Here is an 18,223-nt window from a genome sequence, read left to right on the forward strand (position 1 = left end):
GAACTCCTTATAAAACTGGTGGTGAGGTTGCTATTTTCTTATGACTGAATGCATAGTCCTTGAGTTGAGTTCATTGAATTCATAAGGAAGATGTGAATTCCATGGGATGAATTTTAAACGTAGGTAAGCATTGATTTTTTTTGAAAGACTAAAAAGGTGGTTATATTTTGAAAAGTGGAAATCTTCCTACCGTAAGACTTACATGTGAAATGATTTTAGTGTACTTGCTTGAGTTTCTTGTCTGGTATATCTCCCTTTTCTAAAAGAAAGGAAAGTCTATTGGTGCCATACACTAACAGAGACCTGATAGATACTGGTAATTCATGGATTATGTAGTCTTGATATTTTTAGGAAGTCATTTTCAGGGCCTTTGATTTCTGTGGACATGCTACATGAAGACTAAGGGTTTCATTACTGTAGCAAACTACTGTATATAATCGGAGATTATGATCACCATTAATGAGTACTATTTCTAATGAAGGAATTTTCCACCTGTGGCTATATTTCTAGTTGGCAGATCAGCATTTCTATCAGGGTAAGAACTAATCAACATAATTTTGATAGCTCAAGTCTGATAATTTATTGCAGTATTCTGAAAGCATGTGTGAATCCATGTCAGTTTTAACTTGAGATTGATGTTTGCTTATGTAAAGATAAGATTCTTGATGATCTTTGCTGCTTGCTTCTACTTTTTCAAAGTATGTGTCTTGTGCTTGAGGAAGAGACTGGTAATAGAGACTTGCAAGCATAACAGGGAGTTGTACACCCTTTTTTCAATCTTTTGTGAACATTTGTTTGGGATTCTTGAGCTATTTGTTATAAGATATTTTCACATTCCTAAATATGAGAAGAGATTGTCTCAGGATGTGGATCAGAAATTCTGCATGTGAGTCTTCCAGCTAGTTTACAGTTGATGAAGGTCCATGACAGCAAACCTATGGCTTGTGTGCAACAGGTGGCACATGGAGCCATCTTTGTTGGCACATCATCCATCAGTCGTCAGCTCCAGCGCAGTTCCAGAGGGTCGGGGGAGACCGTTTTTACCCTCCCCAGGCTTCAGGAAAGCCTCTGGAGCCTGGGGAGGGCGAAAACTCACCCCCATGTGCAGGGGGTTGTGCACGCATTTGTAGGTGGGCAGGGCGCATTGAATTGTGGGCACAGATGTGCGCGCGATAGTGCACACACACAATTTTGGCACGCCTTGACGAAAAGGTTTGCCTTCACTGATCTAGGTGAATTTAGGTGAATGTAGTAGCAACACCAAACAATATCAGGACAGTGGTTTTCTCCCAATGTCTAGTTCTCCCTAGCTTTTTAATAATGTTGGTTTAGTTCCAGTTTTTGATTACTCTTTTGTTATGCAGAAGGTCAGCATTGTGTTTATTTTGCATTGGCCCTGGATCAATATTTTAAATATTGGCCTCCTTTATAAAACAGCTAGTTCTTTTAGATCTTCTTGTTGGTGGTTTTAGCAGGACACAATTAAAGTTATCATCCAAAATGATCATTTGGGGAATATAAAGATTTTGCCTGCTTTCTCCAGGAAGAAATGTACCATAAATACTTGCATCAAGACAGTCCTGACAGGGCTTCATAACAGAGCTAGTTCCATCCTCATTATTCAAATAGGAGTAGTAACACTGCTTGATCCTGGAGATGATCAGCATTTGGGAAGTGTTCTGATGCTGCTAGGATTTTGGCAAAAAATTATTAAGCTCATTTCTTCAACTGTTTCTTCTCTTTAGATCTTTCTTGAAGGTTTAGATAAGAAAATTGGACAAGGAGGTATGAGTTGGCCTTTTTCATCACATTTTTGTGAAGATAGTTGAATTGGATGTAGGATTAAGTCATTTGGGGTTACATTTAATCTGAGCAAATGACAAAGTTATGAGTTATCATGTCAATGGCAAAAGCATAGAAAGTCTACTGATTGTATTAAGATTAATGAAGGCAAATCAAAGCCTTGACCCATCCATGGAACACAGAAGCCGTGAAGGTTATATAACATTGTCTCCTACTTTCTGCAAGATTGATTTTCTCCTTCTATCAGTGGAGGGGATGATAACAAGGTATTAGTAGATACCCATGTGATACTTCTGCAAGACCATAGAATTGCAGCTTAAGTCTTAAAAATGGGACATGTACCAGTAGATTCTTAAAATAAATTAATTCCAGTAAGCATCACGTAGCCAACATCATTCTGAAGATCACTGCCTTGGTTAAATTTGTTATATTTAATTAATTTTAGCTTTCTGTATACCCTATCATGCTATTGTAACATTGAAAAACAAAACAAAAAGCTGAAGACACTGATAATTATAGACCTAGAGTTACTCAAAGGATCTTTTGTTTCTTGTCTGTGAAAATGAATAGTAATTAATCAAGCATTGTAATTAATAAAATAAGGACACATACTGTTGTCAACTTATATAACAGAATCCTTTCCTTTATCACAGACATTTCCACAAATCTGATACAGTATGTACCTATAGGGCAAGAAAAATGTCATGTTGGAAATGTCAGGCACTAGAAACATCAGGACAGTATACATGAGGGATTTTTTGTCTAATACAGACTAAAAATTGAAAGACTAAAAGATTTAGATTGACCATGTTAAAACTGTGATTTTAAGTAAATGCACTGTGATATTAAGGCTCTACTCTCAAAATAATTTCAAATAAAGATGATCCATCCTTTAAAAAAAATGCTTGGACATTCAGTTCAGCATTTATTTTAAAATTTTCAGAACAAAGTCTTTACAAAAGGATTGCCGTCAGAACAATGAAATGCTGAAATATCCAAGCAAAAAGAAGACCTGATCCTCATAGTCTAAAACCTATTTTTTTCTGTAGTTCTGCAATTTAGAAGCATGTTCTCTACTTTTGTGTGTGCGTGTCTAAATCAAAAGGGAGACATAGAAAATACTCTAGGTTGAATAACTGAATAAATAAAATAAACTATTTGGTTTGTATGTGTGCATACAGTGTCTATGTGTCTAGGTATGCTATATGTATACTGTATGTATATATGTGTGCATATGCAAACACACACGTTTTTGAATATATATGAATATGTATGTATGTATGTATGTATGTATGTATGTATATCAAGTATTTTCTCTTTCCCTATGCAGCATAACAATTCATTCTTGACTTCCATGTTACTGAAAGCCTAAAGCAGGTGTGTCAAACTCAAGGGCGATGGGCCAAATCTGGCCCTTGGAGTGCTTAGTTATGGCCTATGGGGCTGCTCTGGAAACAGCGAAGGACTGGCCCATGGTGCCTCTGCCAATCTCTGTTTTCGGCTAGGATAGCCTCCTGCAGCCCTCTGCCAGCAAATTCGGAGCTCTGTTTTCACAGAGGGTTGCAGGTGGCCAAAAACAGAGATCGACAGCCCATTTTTGCTGACAGAGCGCTCAGGCCACCACAGGGACCCCTGACATGGGTGATGTCAATCTGGCCGTGTCCCCTGGCCACGCCTCCCCCGAGGTAAAACACAACCCTGATGCGGCCCTTAAATGAAATCATGTTGGACACCCCTGGCCTAAAGCATCCCATAAACACTTGTAAAGGAAGAGCTAAAGTAGAATCTGGTTTACATTTTTAGTATGTGGAATCCATACATAGCAAATTCACAGAGCTAAATATTTTCTGAAAAGTTTCCCCTCTGGAAAAAAAAAAGAATGTCTTTTTTCCCCACCTCATAAAGGAAATGAAAGTAAGTAAAATTTGTCAAGTCGAATAACCGATCAACTTCCATCAAGATAACTAATCATCCAAGTGGGAGGCAGCATTTTTACAACTGAAGTTGTTTGAGGCTGATGTCATTAAATATTACTGTGACATGATGCAGAGCTAGTCATGCCCAATTTGTATAGTAAATTAGGCCCATTTTTTTAAAAAAAATGTTTTTTTCATTGCCGATTACTATCTCATAACTGGAGCTACATAATCATAAATATTGGCAGCAGTCAAGCATTTCAAACCATCTCTCTTTATGGTCCCATTCCCAATATGTACCACATTACTATTTTGTTTGGAAGGTACAGATTACAATAATGAAGAACAAATATAATTGATATTACAAAAGGCAATAATGCAAAAATAAACAGAAAAATATACATATTGGAATATTTGCATACACAACAGAATTACATTCAATAAATTGAATTTTGTCCAGAGGAAACTATATTGCTCAGACATTCCATGATATCGGTGGAAGTAAATTATCATGTAAAAAGTTTAGACATGACTTCTCTCTAAGGTTGTAAGTCAGATACATTAGAATCTTTCCATTGGGGTAAAACAATGTCTTAAGTGATCCATGATAAATTCAGAGTTCTTCTTACATTGATAGGTTATATATTTTCAGAATATGATTGATCTTATTTATATAGTTGACCCTTATTCCTTTTTCCAACATTTTTTCCAAAAGTGTTAACATACAACACATTCAAGTCAATAGTTTGCTGATTTGTGCTTCCAATTTAAAGAAGTTGAAACCCTACATTTGCAATAATACTCTAGGGTATCCATTAAACTTGGAAAAAAATAACTCTGGTTAGATTAATTTAATTTTAATATCATGAAATACTAATTCAACACTAGCCCATTGATTAATTGAATAGGATATTTTAGTTCATTATTCCAAAATTGCCCACAAGTGTCTTACATTTATCTTAATACAACTTTTCAGTTATGCTTAATACTAGATTTAGGAATTTCAAATAAGTTGAAATTCTAACAACATTAATAATTCAGAAGCTTCAGTCACAGTTAATACGTCCGGACCAAGTAATAAAAATTAAAAGATATTTTAACTGGATATATTGTCACGCAGAAATTTTAGGCACTCTATATGTCTTTGGAAAGCATAAAATGTTTTAAAACACTGATTAATTTTAAATTATTCAAATAACTAATGCCTTTTTTTTTGCCTTAAATTTCAGAAGAATTATTTGCTGATAATTTTCTTGGATTGTCATGTAAAATCAATTTCTCTTGAGAGTTTAGATCAAATGTGAAACTCCTTCCCAATGTATTCCAACTGTGTTGTGCAGAGTGCAATAAAAACAGTTGAATTATAATTTATAAAGCAACTAAGAAGGTACTGTAATCATGAAATGAACCTCTACTTTTGTAGAGTGTCATGATATCAATTCAAGTCAAATAGAAAATATGTTCAGCATTTCAAATATGTTTGATTTTTATAATAGCAGTACATTTAGTTTATTGCATTCTTTTTCACTGATAGTCCGAAACATGCTTATAATTATGCTTATACTTGTTGTATGAAGATATACATAGCTATATTTGGTGCTCTTTAAAACGGTACAGTTGAATAAGTGTTTCTATTCTTGAAGAACAGTAATTGGAGAATCCCAGATTTTTGTGTTTCTATAAAAGATTATATATAATAGATTTATTCATATTGAATATATATTTCTTATATTTAATTAGAAATTGTACAAACCACAGAGAACAAGTGCTCCAACACTGGAGATTTTAAAGAAAAGACTTGGACTGAGATCTGTCTGAAATGGTATAGGGCCATGATGGGGAACCTATGGCACATGTGCCAGAGGTGGCACGGAAAGCCCTTTCTGTGGGCATATCCACCATTACCCCAGCTCAGCCATCTGGTTGCTGGGTTTCAGGAAAGCTGGTTGTCGGGTTTCTGGTGTTCTGGGGGGTGCGCATGCACACGGGCGGGCACACGCCTTCAGGTTTGGGCACTCTGTGCCTAAAAGATTCGCCATCACTGGTATAGGGTTTCTTCTTTAGCAAGGTGCTGGACTAGAAGACCTCTAAGTTCCCTTCCAACTTTGTTATTCTGCTATTCTAAGTTTGTATAAATATCAATAAAGAATTAACTGGAAAACAAAAATCAACATTAATGTTTTTTAAACAGCCTTAATTTATATAAATAAGAAAACGGAAATAAATGAAAATTAACTCATTTATGTCATACCATATAAGGATATATATTGGTGATATATAATATTCATGATATGTGAATATTTTCAAGAAAAAAGTCTAATAACTTTTATTTTATCTAATATGAAAGCAATTTCTTTTAAAAGTATTCATTTAATATTCACAATTTTCACTTAATATATATAGGAACTGTGTAAGTCTGTTGGGAAAATTAAAGCTTCTTCTATTTGAAAGCAGTTGATGTTCTGATACCAATGATTCTCCAGTTTTAGTAAATGAAAGGCTGTTTGCTAGATATTTTCAACTCTACCTAGATTTAGTTTCCTTAAGTATGCATTACATGATTTTCGAAATTGATTGACCTTTCCACATTGACATTTTAAACAAGATAAAGTAGCTAATAATAATAAAACTTTTCAGCCCCCTGGGTGGTTTGTGCCTTCTTCAATCTCTGGTCCTCTACCAAAGATTTGGGAGTTTAAGGTTTCTGTGTAATACCTTAATGTTCATAGCATTGCATTCTTCTGGACAGAGAGCTCTGAGCTTATTTCTGGGATCTGTTGGAGCTGCTCTCCCAGCTTAGGAGTCACAACTCAAAGTGCCCCTACCTCCATTGGGACCACTTTGGCCCATACTTTCCACACACTTTTTGGTTCTTTCTTCAGACCCTGGTACTTGTCCAGCTTTTCATACTCCTTCTTAATGTTGCTCTCACTTGGCTACATCTATCATCACTATTGATGTGTGTGTGCACCAGTTTTAGTAAATGAAACACTCACAATACACACACACACACACACACACACACATTGTGTAGTATCTGTATATATGTACAGTATATTCTATCTATCTATCTATCTATCTATCTATCTATCTATCTATCATCTATCATCTATCTATCTATCTATCTATCATCTATCTATCTATCTATCTATCTATCTATCTATCTATCTATCTATCTATCTATCTATCTATCTATCTAATCTAATCTAATCTAATCTAATCTAATCTACCTACCTACCTACCTACCTACCTACCTACCTACCTACCTACCTACCTACCTACCTATCTATCTATCTATCTATCTATCTATCTATCTATCTATCTACTGTATCTATCTTGTACATATATGTAATTGGCAAACGTTCTTATAAGGAGAAGTTAGTGACAATTTAACTGGACATCAGTCAAGTACTATAAGTTCACATTCTTGCTTAGATCTGAATTTGTTGGCTGGTTTTGAACTAATCAGTATTTCTGTAACTAAAATACTCCACAGTATGTTTTAGGAATAAGATATGAAACGTTATGGATATTAAAGAAGGAGATGATACTAATGTAATAAGTAGATAATATTATTGCTCATCTAAGCACATTTCTAAGGTTTATTTTTATAATGCTATGCAGAATACAATGTCATAATAAACATTGGTAGACATGAAATTACATTGTACAGTATATTACTTGCTAAATCTTTCATGAAGGATTTAAGCAAATACCTGGAATGAATGTAATGTAGACAAACAGTTATGGCTAGTTTCTTTTTGTTTTGTTTTGTAGACCTTTTTTTTTTGCACATGTGCTAATTTTCTATTGTTAAGTCATGCTGTTTCCTGGAAGCAGAACAACTGTATAACTTTGTTTTCCTTTCTTTTAATCCATGTTACTTTAGAGACATCAGCTTGACATAGAAATAATTTCCTTGAAGACTCTAGGATTTTTTTTTTAGTTAGAACACAATCACTTTGTGCAGAGAAGATAAGAACAAATGTTATGGAAATCAAGTTAAATTATACATAAATTTTATTAGGACTATAGCAGTCGTACAATATAATTTAATCAGATACAATGTCATTTTATATATTTCTTTTTGAATCTGAAGAAAAGTAACCCTAAACATATTATTACAGGGACGCGGTGCCTCAGCTAAGCTTGTTGATCAGGAAAGTCGGCAGTTCAGCGGTTCGAATCCCTAGCGCTGTGTAACAGAGTGAGCTCCCTGTCTCAGCTTCTGCCAACCTAGCAGATTGAAAGCATGTAAAAAGTGCAAGTAGAAAAATAGGGACCACTTTGGTGGGAAGGTAACAGCGTCCCGTGCGCCTTCGGCATTCTGTCATGCCAGCCACATGACCATGGAGCCATTTTTGGACAGCGTTGGCTCTTCGGCTTTGAAACGGACATGAGCACCGCCCCCTAGAATCAGGAACGACTAGCACATATGTGTAAGGGAAACCTTTACTTTACCTAAACATATTATTACAATGAATTAACCAAAAATATGCGTAATAACTATAAATAACTATATATATATACTTAATACAATTGATAAGCTTATCATTAACTCTAGATCAGATGTCAACAAAAAGTGTCATTTTATTTTTAAAAATCAAAAGGTTTTCAGATAACAAATTCATGCCCTGGACCCATCTCTTAAAATTAAGACAATAATTTGCTTTCCGATTTTGTAAAATTATCCTTTTTGCCATTCCTCTGGATTGATAGAGCTGAAGTGCTCCACATTTTAGAAATATCATTTAACAACACACTAAGATTTTTCACTACATTATTTCTTCTCAAAATTGTATTATCATATGCAGTGATTTGAAACCAAACCAAAGCTATAATAGAACAGGACCAAATTGTGTCGGTTAACAAACCGTTAAATTTCTTACTTTGCCAACATAAGAAATCTAGGGTCTGTCTCTTTGAATGGTCCAATAAATAATATTTTCAGATAAATTAATTTCATTTTTAATAAGATTGATTATATGCCATAAAATCAGTATTGACTTTTAGTGACCACATAGATAGATTTTCTCCAGTGATGTCTATCCCTAATCTGGTGTTTCAGGTTTTTTGATTGATGTATCTATCGCCACTGTAACTGAGTCCATTCACCTTGTTGCCTGCCTTCCTCTTCTTCTCTTTCCTTCCATCTTTTGCAGTATTAGAGCCTTCTCCAGAGATCTAAGTCTTTGTATAATGTGTCCAAGGTAGAATAATTTGAGCCCGGTCATTTGTGCCTTGAGTAAGAACTCTGGGTTGATTTCCTCAATCATCTATTTTAAATCATGGCAAATACATTTCACATTTTTAACATCTAGAGATATTGTTTCTCCAAAAATTGGATTTTCCACATTGAACGTTCCAACTTGTATTGTTACCAATATAAATTACATGATATATTGACTCCCATTTCACCTTTACTAAAAATTGAATTGTTGCTTTGCACTTAAGAGCTGCATCGCTTTAAGAAGCTAAAATTGCAAGTATCTTGGTTGTTGCTGTTTAGTCAATGAATGTTTTGGGCCCACGTTGGAGGTAAGGCAAAAGATAGCTTGACATCTTAATCATTTTTAAAGGAGTCTTCCAGCATTCAGTTGTCTGGTTTGGTGAAGATTGTTAACTCCCTATTAGAGTTCTACATGGAGAAGAAACCACCTGCAGAATGCTTTATGCTCATGATAGGAAACTTAGGCCCAGCCATCTTTAGGAATACTGATGCATGAGAAGTATGCCTCACCATCTGCACAGAATGAATCGCTCCCACTGTTCCAGCACAGCATGAGATGAATAAACATTTGCCAAGTTCTATCTCTTCTTGCCAACTGTGCTTTATATTTGCGAGTATGGTGTGACAAGGGTGTGTGTGCTTTGTTGCCAGCCTTTCCAAAGGATTTTGGGGGGAATAAAGGAAGCTAGTCACAGCTGCCTAGGAATAGCCTGCTTCCTAATGAATTGAGCTCTCAATTTGTACCACCAGGATCCCAACGAATAGGCGCAGAACTTTTGAAAGCACTGGCATATAGATCAGCAGCAGGCAAAGTTAATATCTGAAAGATCAGTGTATATAGTCACCAAGTGCCACCCCTGTTGCGAAAAAGAGGACTTCTTTGAACTTTTCCTGGGTTGCAAGGCCGGTTGAACCAGTGGGCTGTGGCTGTGGTTGCAGTACAGAATGTGTTATCTGAAGTAGCAAAATCTGAGTGATAAAAGAAAAGGCTCCTCTGTTTCTAGCCTTCCCCCTACCTCCCTTCTCCCCATCTCAATTTAATCAACGCTTGACCCGTTCATAAATCAGACTTGCATCTGCTTTATTTTGTTTTTATCAAAACGTATTTCTATCGTTGCAGCCGTTAATACTTTAATAAGGCAACTTAACTGGGAACATTAGGAAGTTAGTTAGAGACATTCTGCAGGCGCTTTCTCCCTTGTCAGTGACAAGGTAAGGTAATCCTATACACAGGCTGCTATTGTGAGATGAGAAACTGGCCTCCTTCTCTGCCAGAGACCAGATGCACCTCTCTCTATCCTAATCTGTAAACGACTTAAAGGAGTCTTATCTCGGGGGCTCTTCTGCTTCATTTCATGCTTGATTTACTTTAATTTGTCTGATAGGGCACAAGGATTTGGAGACGGCCCATCTTTCTGCAGAAAACGTTCAGGTTTTTTTTCTCCACTTGGCATTGTTGTCTTGGGGATTTTTTTGACTTAAGAAAAAAAAAATATATGGAACAAATCTTGCTCCAGTGCAGCAAGCTGCTTGAGTGTGTTTAGATTTAAGCTACCCCAGCAGAAAAGAGTTTGTGAAGTGGTATGATTATGGGATGTGGGCCGCATTTACATTGAAATCACATTTTCACGATATATCAGGACTCCTGACGGGAACGGTGCAGTGGAGCAGCTTGTGCCCACAAGATACTTTGAAAAGCACTATATATAGTAGCAACAATTGATACGAGATTTTACAGGAGTCTTTATAAATATGTAAATGGGTGTTATCAGATTGGGGTCTTTGGCTACACATCTGTACCTCAAAGGAAGTGGAGCTGTGAGAACTACTAGAAAACAGTCCTTTTGCATTCGAAACATGTCGGAGAAATAGAAATGTCTCACAGGTTGACAGCAGTTCACGGAGGGGGTAGGGGGTTTGCATACTTTGCAGGTAAGTTTCTTTGATGTGGAGTAATCTCTTTACTTTAAGCAGAACAAGAGAGTTGCTGTTCTTCTTCATTATTATTATTATTTATTTGGAACCACGAGGCCTTCTAAATCGCTCTCATTTCTTTAGATTGCCTATACTGTACACTCTCCCTTTTGGTAACAGTGGAGGAGTGGAAGAGTTGCCTTTAATCATTAAAAATATAATAAACTGCATTCATTGAACCAAACTGAGAAATGAGGTCTTTGGCACATTGATCCCTTGATTGGTTATTTCCTAAATGAAGATAGAGGTACTATTAAAACAATATTACATCTTAATAGCTGAAGAATCAATAAATGGCTCCCCTGTGCTTCATTAAAGTTCTTAATGAAGCTATTTTTGATAGCTGAACTTCATCAGCTGCTTCATTCAGAGATTTTTACCGGGGAATAAGGTCATAATAAGTTTGTTACTTTAAGGTAAAAGTTTTCCTTTTTCACTCTAGAAAACTACATTAGTCATTATCAAAGTATTTTTATAATGAACAACAGAAGAGGCTTTTCATATTCTACCTGATACAAGAACCAATCACTGGTTTCATGGGATATAACACTCTAAATTATATCATGACAGCTTCAGACCTTAACAGTCTCAAGTGACTATTTATATGTTCTCTATACAATAAACAGTATTTTTCTTTTCTCAAATAGATATGATGTTCATAGTTTTTTTTTACATTATACAGCTAATTTTTATTTGCTTATTTTGTTAAGATATATAAAAGGTAGAGAAAAATGAGGAAAGCGAAAAGGAAAAGGAAAGGAGATTTACATATCTTTTTCTAAGATGATATTTGAATAGAAATTTTGAAGTAACAGTAGATAATGCTACATTTGAAAATCTCTAGTGTCAATTTAAATTTAAAACCATTACTAAGTCAATATTAAGTATATAACTAGAATGGCCAGTGTAATATGAATCATAAATCAGAATATTAACAGACATTCATATCTATCCTAAAAATTCCAAAACATTGTCTATGTACTATACATTTTTTTGTATAATTCTTCCAATTATCCACTTTTCCCCTTAACCCACATTTTGTTTAGTGTAATCAAATGAAAATTAGTATTCTTTTTCCTCTATTTAGGACAAACAAGAATCAGACCATAGCTAAAAAAATTCTCCTCAATTCATCTTCAGATTGTATAGCAGAAAATATAAAAATATATATTAATACATCAAATGATAGTAGCCATTGTTTTGATTATCGTTTGCCTTATCCAGCCTTTTAATACTAATCTCTTCCCAAGGAAGTGCTTCATTTACACATACCAGTTGATATATCTTTCTATCTTGAAATGGGTCATATGGTATTGTTTCCATTGTATCTAAGAATGAGAATTTAAGTCAAGGAGTGGAAAGAACTACTTATAGATTTAATTTATTTAAACGGATCACTTATGGAAGGTTTCTCTGGACTTGTCATTCACATATTTAGTGTAAAGTTATATTAGAATGAAGCTCAGTCCTTGGACTGAACATGTCATTCTATGGTAGAGAATATGTTTTATATTCTTGAAAGTTATATGTCTAGTTCCAGCCATGTCTAATTAAAAAATGAAGTGATAGATAAGAGAAAGGCTTTTGTTTGTGATGTCAAAATGTTCGTACCACTCATAAAAGATAATACTGAGCTAGATGAATTAACTCTCAAAGTATTTTCATAGGTTTAGGTGACACCTTTCATTATTTAAAAATGTTTTAGATAGTTACTATATATATATTAGCACATGCAGCCTCTTTCAGCTAACACTCAACCTTCAGTTCAAGCCATTTACATTGGGAGATAATGCAATGTACTTTTCTCTGCTTGGACATGATTACATAGGTCTCAGTTGGTAACAATTTAAAATCTGTTGGTGAAGACAGGTTGTGTATCTTAAATGTTGCTTTAGATTGTTCTAGTGCACTTTTAAATTAAGGCAAACAATCCTGAAATATGAATATGCATTTGTCAAAACATGTCAAAATTATATTCTACGTAATGATGGTTTTCAAAATTGGTATTCCATTTTGTTTTTGTCAAAGGGAGGAAAGCAATGAATGGCAGCAAGAAAAGCAGAGTTATTGATTAGCTAATGGGATAGATTATTAGCATTTTATTTGGCAAGAAAACAAAGTAAGCACTTCATCGGATGTAAAGGAATATAGGACACACCCTTTACGCAACATTTGAAATGTAGCTGCTTGTCTTGACATTAGTAGCCTTGGAGAACAAAGTTGATTTTTTTCTGGTTGAGCTGCAATGTAGTTCATAGGGATGATATTAATAGATTTCGGTGAGGACATCTCCATGTGACATCAATTACTCACTAATTACTCCCAAATATTTCATAGTTGGTCATGTAATTGTCTTCTCTTCTGAATTTAGAAGTGGAGGACAGGCAGCAAGTATGATCCCAACCAACATTCCCTTCAACTGTCTGTTAGGATAATGCAAAAACTGCCATTCACTCAACAACCAGTACTGCAATGTAACAAAAACTAAGGAAGCCTTCCTACAAGAGGAGGAAAAAAATGGCTTGTGTTCCTTCTCTGCCCATATTTTCAGTAAATGCCGTGTACAGCATGTTTGATCGTCTTGCAAAAAAAATACTATGTAATGCTTTGGAATGGCTTCTTGTATATAATCTCCACTGAAATTCATGATAAGGCCCTGATTCTATAATTTTGCAGCTTCTGTATTAGTAGGTGCATTGTAAGGTTTCTATGTATTGAAGACAGGTACAAACAGAGTAATACCTTGCTTAGAGGTTGGGAAGCAAGATATAGCATGATTCTGATGCATATTGCTTCTTAAGCAAGGAAAAGCAAAGTTTTTATGGGCTTTATATAAACTTGAGTAGAAATTGATTAGAAGCTTTAAGACTAAGTTCAGAGGTGGATTGCTCCTGGTTCGGCTGAACTGGTAGTGGAATTCAGGCCTGGGTCACAGAACTAGCAGCGACCCAGGCCTGCCATGCCCCCGAACTGGTTGCCCCACTTCTGCTAGGCTGCCGCCATTTTGGTTTTTACTGACAGTACATGCACAGTTCACTGTAAATCATTCTGCGCATGCACAAAGAACAATTTACATTGAACAGCACATGTGAATACAGGTTGCAAACCAGTAGTAAAGCCGGCAGCAACTCACCCCTGGCTAGGTTTGCTGTTAAGTCTGCCTGAGAAATTTACAGAGAACTCAATAGATTGCAGGAGGGTACATTCTATAGCTATATATGTTGGCCAATCTCCAAGCTTTTATAGAGCCCTATTGTTGTTCCATTTGCAAGTTTAGGCTTGCAAAATTCTACTGTTATAGACCAGTGTTTCTCAAACTTAGCAACTTGAATATGTGTGGAAACTCCAGCAAATAGAGTTCTCCAGTCAACCATGCTTATACTCTGTAAAAGGTGTCAAACTCGCCGCGTAACATTGCCCTCACGTGATGTTTCTCAATGTTTTTTCATTCGCGGAGCTGGAATGGGCGTGGCCTGTGCGTGACCTATCCAACCCGTGGGCCACCTGTTTGACACCTCTGCTATAAAATATAGTTCTAGAATTCCAGCAGAATCTATTTCCTGATCTCATCTACCTCAATCTGCAAGACAGATTATGCTTTACCTCCTCTCCCTCTTATATCTCACAGAGGAACCATTTTGAATCTTATTTCTCAGAAACGTAAGTAATGTTACATAAGCGAAGATAAGTAATGTTCCAGCCCTCTTTAATTTTGCCTGTTTCTTTCAAGATCACCTTTTTGCTTCTTTATAGAGATATCTTAACCTTTAGCTGAAAGACAGGATGTACGTTTTATACACAATTTAAGAAGTGGCAAGACTGCACACGCAGAGCGTCCGGATGTGTGCATCCTGTCCCACTCAATTAGTTTTTTCCGTATTATCGTCCTTGTGAAGTGGACAGTCATGCTTCATTTGACTACAAAATGTGCTAAGTCCTTAAAAAGTGCTTAACAAGATCACTACCTAGGTCACTTTGTAGAAATGAATTCATCATTATAAAAATAGGTTTGGTTTTTTTTACATACCATTCAACATCAGTATCGTGCACTTGAGATTTAGGTAGTGAATAACAATTTTCCTCAAATGATAATAATATTCCATTGTAGATGGTTTTTCAAAGCTATTCCTGAATTCCGGCTTCTGTCTTTTCTTATATTTATGGTTTCACTAAAATGTTCAGGTAGAGAAATACCTGCACTCATAAATCATTGCAGATAATAGCGGTTCAGACACACTCTGTCCAAGTTGATAATGGGTATCTGATCCAAAAAGGATGTCTTCCCCTCCCTTCTTAAAATTGGTGGAGGTGGCAGACCAGTTAAGCAAACCATATAAAGCTTTGTTTCCAATCTTATATTCACTATCAGTTTGATTAGTTGGTACCTTAAGTGCAGAACTGGGTAGCACAGCAAACTACAAAAAGGCAGTATTTTTTTTTAACTTCCAATGAACTTGATGAGCCTAGCTTTTCTATATAATAAATGATGCTTTCTTACAGGTTTTATGAGTTAAATACGATGCAAAGTCCATAAACTTGTGAAAACATAATGGAATTCAAGCAGTGGGAAGTTGAATATATATGTGTATGTGCAGTTTTAAAAAGGAAACAAGAATGGGAAAAAAATGCAGTGAAGCTCAAAATAATCTCCAATCAACTTAATTTTATTTAATACTTACAACCTTTTACGTATATTGCTTATTTACTTTTTAGTTTTGTCACTTTTTATTCAGACAAGTTATTTCCTAAAGCAAATCATAGTAGACAATTATTTATATAGCTATATCTATGGATATAATATTTATTTATGTACTAATTTATTTATTATTTTAATAAACTCCATGGAATCACAAATAATTTTTGGTTGCTTACATCATTATAAACCACAGGAAAACTTTTGTAATAACGGAAATCCAAAGAAACAAATTAAATCAATAGTACTATTAGTCTATCTAATAAATATCAGGTTTAGAGGACATTTTTTTCCCAGCACACACTGGAAGAGTATAGTTTTCACAATCTTTTAGAAGGCTATCACAGCAGAAGCCACGGCTTCTAAAGGAAGTCCATAATGGAAAAACACTATTTTCTGTCTTTACCTTCTCCTCTCCTCAGAAATCTGGAGCACCACAGCTTCTTAGACTATGTAAGGATCTTTTTGTATGGTCAATTCTAATTAATATATGCAGTCCTGGGGGAAAAAAACTATAGATCCTAAGCTTATCTATCAGAAATGGAACTTTGGATTTTGCCAGAAAACCTATTAGTAAGCACACAGACTACATAATGTGAAAATGGCAACTGCAGTATATTAGCTGCTGCTTATTGGATCAAATCTAAATTTCTCTTGAAGTACTCTTCAAGAGAAACCACACACATAATATATTGCTGATAGACGTTAGGGCATAAGTTACTGTAGCTAGATTGTCCAGTTAATAGAAAGGCCAAAAATGGTACACCAGCCAGAAATGGGTAAAGGACCTCCTGGCCATTGCTTCCACCTGCCCATTCTACAAGACCTATATATCCAAGAGGACATGAAGTTGCTGACCTGCTCCTTTGAAGTAGCGCGCTACCACTTCCTGAGGACAACTTTGGAACTGACAGAGAGCCAGAAAATACAAACAATAACTTCAACTTGTTATAGTGTGGTTGAAAATCTTCCCTCGGTTGATAGTATTCCATTCTGAATTGCTGGATGATCAGATAACTTCCTGTCGATGTTAATCAAGGTAGAAACTACCAACTCCTGTTAAATTTTGCTGATTAGAACCTCCCATTAAGGAGGAAACAAATCACTGCAGCATAATACTTCCTATTCCAGGGGTGGGTTTCAGCTGGTTACTGCCAGTTTGCTTGTGGGCGCGCTTTGTGTATGCTGGATGTGTGCTGTGCGCATGCACAGTTCAATGGAAGTTGTTTTGCGCATGTGCAGAACTTTTTAAAAAAAGATGATGTGGATGGTGACTGTGACTGGGGAACTGGTTCGGAGGCGTGGCCAGCCTGGGTCGCTACAGGTTCTGCGATCCAGGCTGACATACCACTATGGAACCCACCTCTGCCCTATTTCCAATCTATGCAGGAGGATACCATGGTTGATAGTATCAAAAGGCATTGTGAGTCCTGATAGAACAAAAGGCTGCAATATGCCTATTGTGTTTCTATTAAAGGTCATGTGCTGCATGGATCCTATATCTAGTACTGTTTCCTAACAAAAAGAGATAATCTATGCACAAATTGAGTCCAGAATCTATTCTATTTCTAAATAATTAATGATTACTAAATTACTCCGCGTTAAGAGATACAATAACAAAAATTGGTCGTAAGAAAATATTTAAATATGTAACTAATTTATTTTCTTGAAAGATCTAATATCTATAGTTTTATTCATCTTTCTGGATTGCAAAAGTGAAAGGATGCATGTTGATTTTCAAAAAAATCATGCTTTTTGGGGTAATCATTACATGTCTTAGCAGTACTGAAAATGAAAGTGGAGTTGATTTTATAAGAATGTTCAGTTCTGCTAAAAACTCTTTGTAGAATTATTGCGAACTATTCCTTTTAGAGGCAAATATTACAATATCTTTTAAAAATATTTCTTGTATAATTCAAAACTTGCAGATAAATGGTAAAGTAAGATAAAATTTTATGCAATGGGAATGTATTTATGAAAGATTTAATATTTGCTTAAATATCAGAAAGTGTTTGCAATTCACGTCTCATAGTTTTAATATACTGTATATTTTAATATGTTGATTGTAAAAAAAAATTACAAATGCTGTGAATAGGAAACAATTGTATTTGTTTACTTAAAGGTTTTATATAGCTGTCCAATTTGCAGTAATATGATTCAAGGTAGCAACAACTAAAAAAGAATTAGAATAAAATAACAAAAATATAAAAACCAAAGACACAGTCAGGGCATAGCAACAAAGTTGGAGTATTTTATATTTAAAAAAGAAATAGTCATGAAGATTAGAATGATGCTGCATATTTAGGTCTGTATATGAAACCCATATTCAATTCAGAATTCTCTGCCTGCTATTTATATTGCCAAAGAAAGTCAGTGGAAATCTGATCTTTTAAATTTACTGATACAATATATATTGCAAGTGTATTTTCTGTCAACAGTGTTACTAATTTATTTGAAAGTAAGTTACTTTCTTAAGGCTTGAACGATTGATTGGCAGTTTTATCACACATTTTTGAATGCCTGAACAAGACGTAAAACTCAGAGAGTATCAAGACACAAGCCTGAAATATAATATGTTCTATATTAGGAGGTGCACCTGGGGTACAT

General features: G+C 35.2%; 1 protein-coding gene across 3 annotated transcripts in view; it reads left to right on the top strand.

Moving 5' to 3' along the window:
* The window catches only part of ZFPM2 (zinc finger protein, FOG family member 2), a 349,444-nt gene that overhangs the window by 110,713 nt on the left and 220,508 nt on the right, over positions 1-18,223 (top strand). Inside the window, exon 1 of one of the 3 annotated variants that reach the window (XM_081952813.1) lies at positions 9,237-9,257. The exons of the other annotated variants lie outside the window; for them this stretch is intronic. The gene's annotated coding sequence lies outside the window, so the exon portion shown is untranslated. Of the gene's footprint in view, positions 1-9,236; positions 9,258-18,223 lie in introns of those variants that run through there. 3 annotated transcript variants of the gene reach the window in all.

Source organism: Natrix helvetica (assembly GCF_964273705.1).
Source record: "Natrix helvetica genome assembly, chromosome: 4".
NCBI lineage: Eukaryota > Metazoa > Chordata > Lepidosauria > Squamata > Natricidae > Natrix > Natrix helvetica.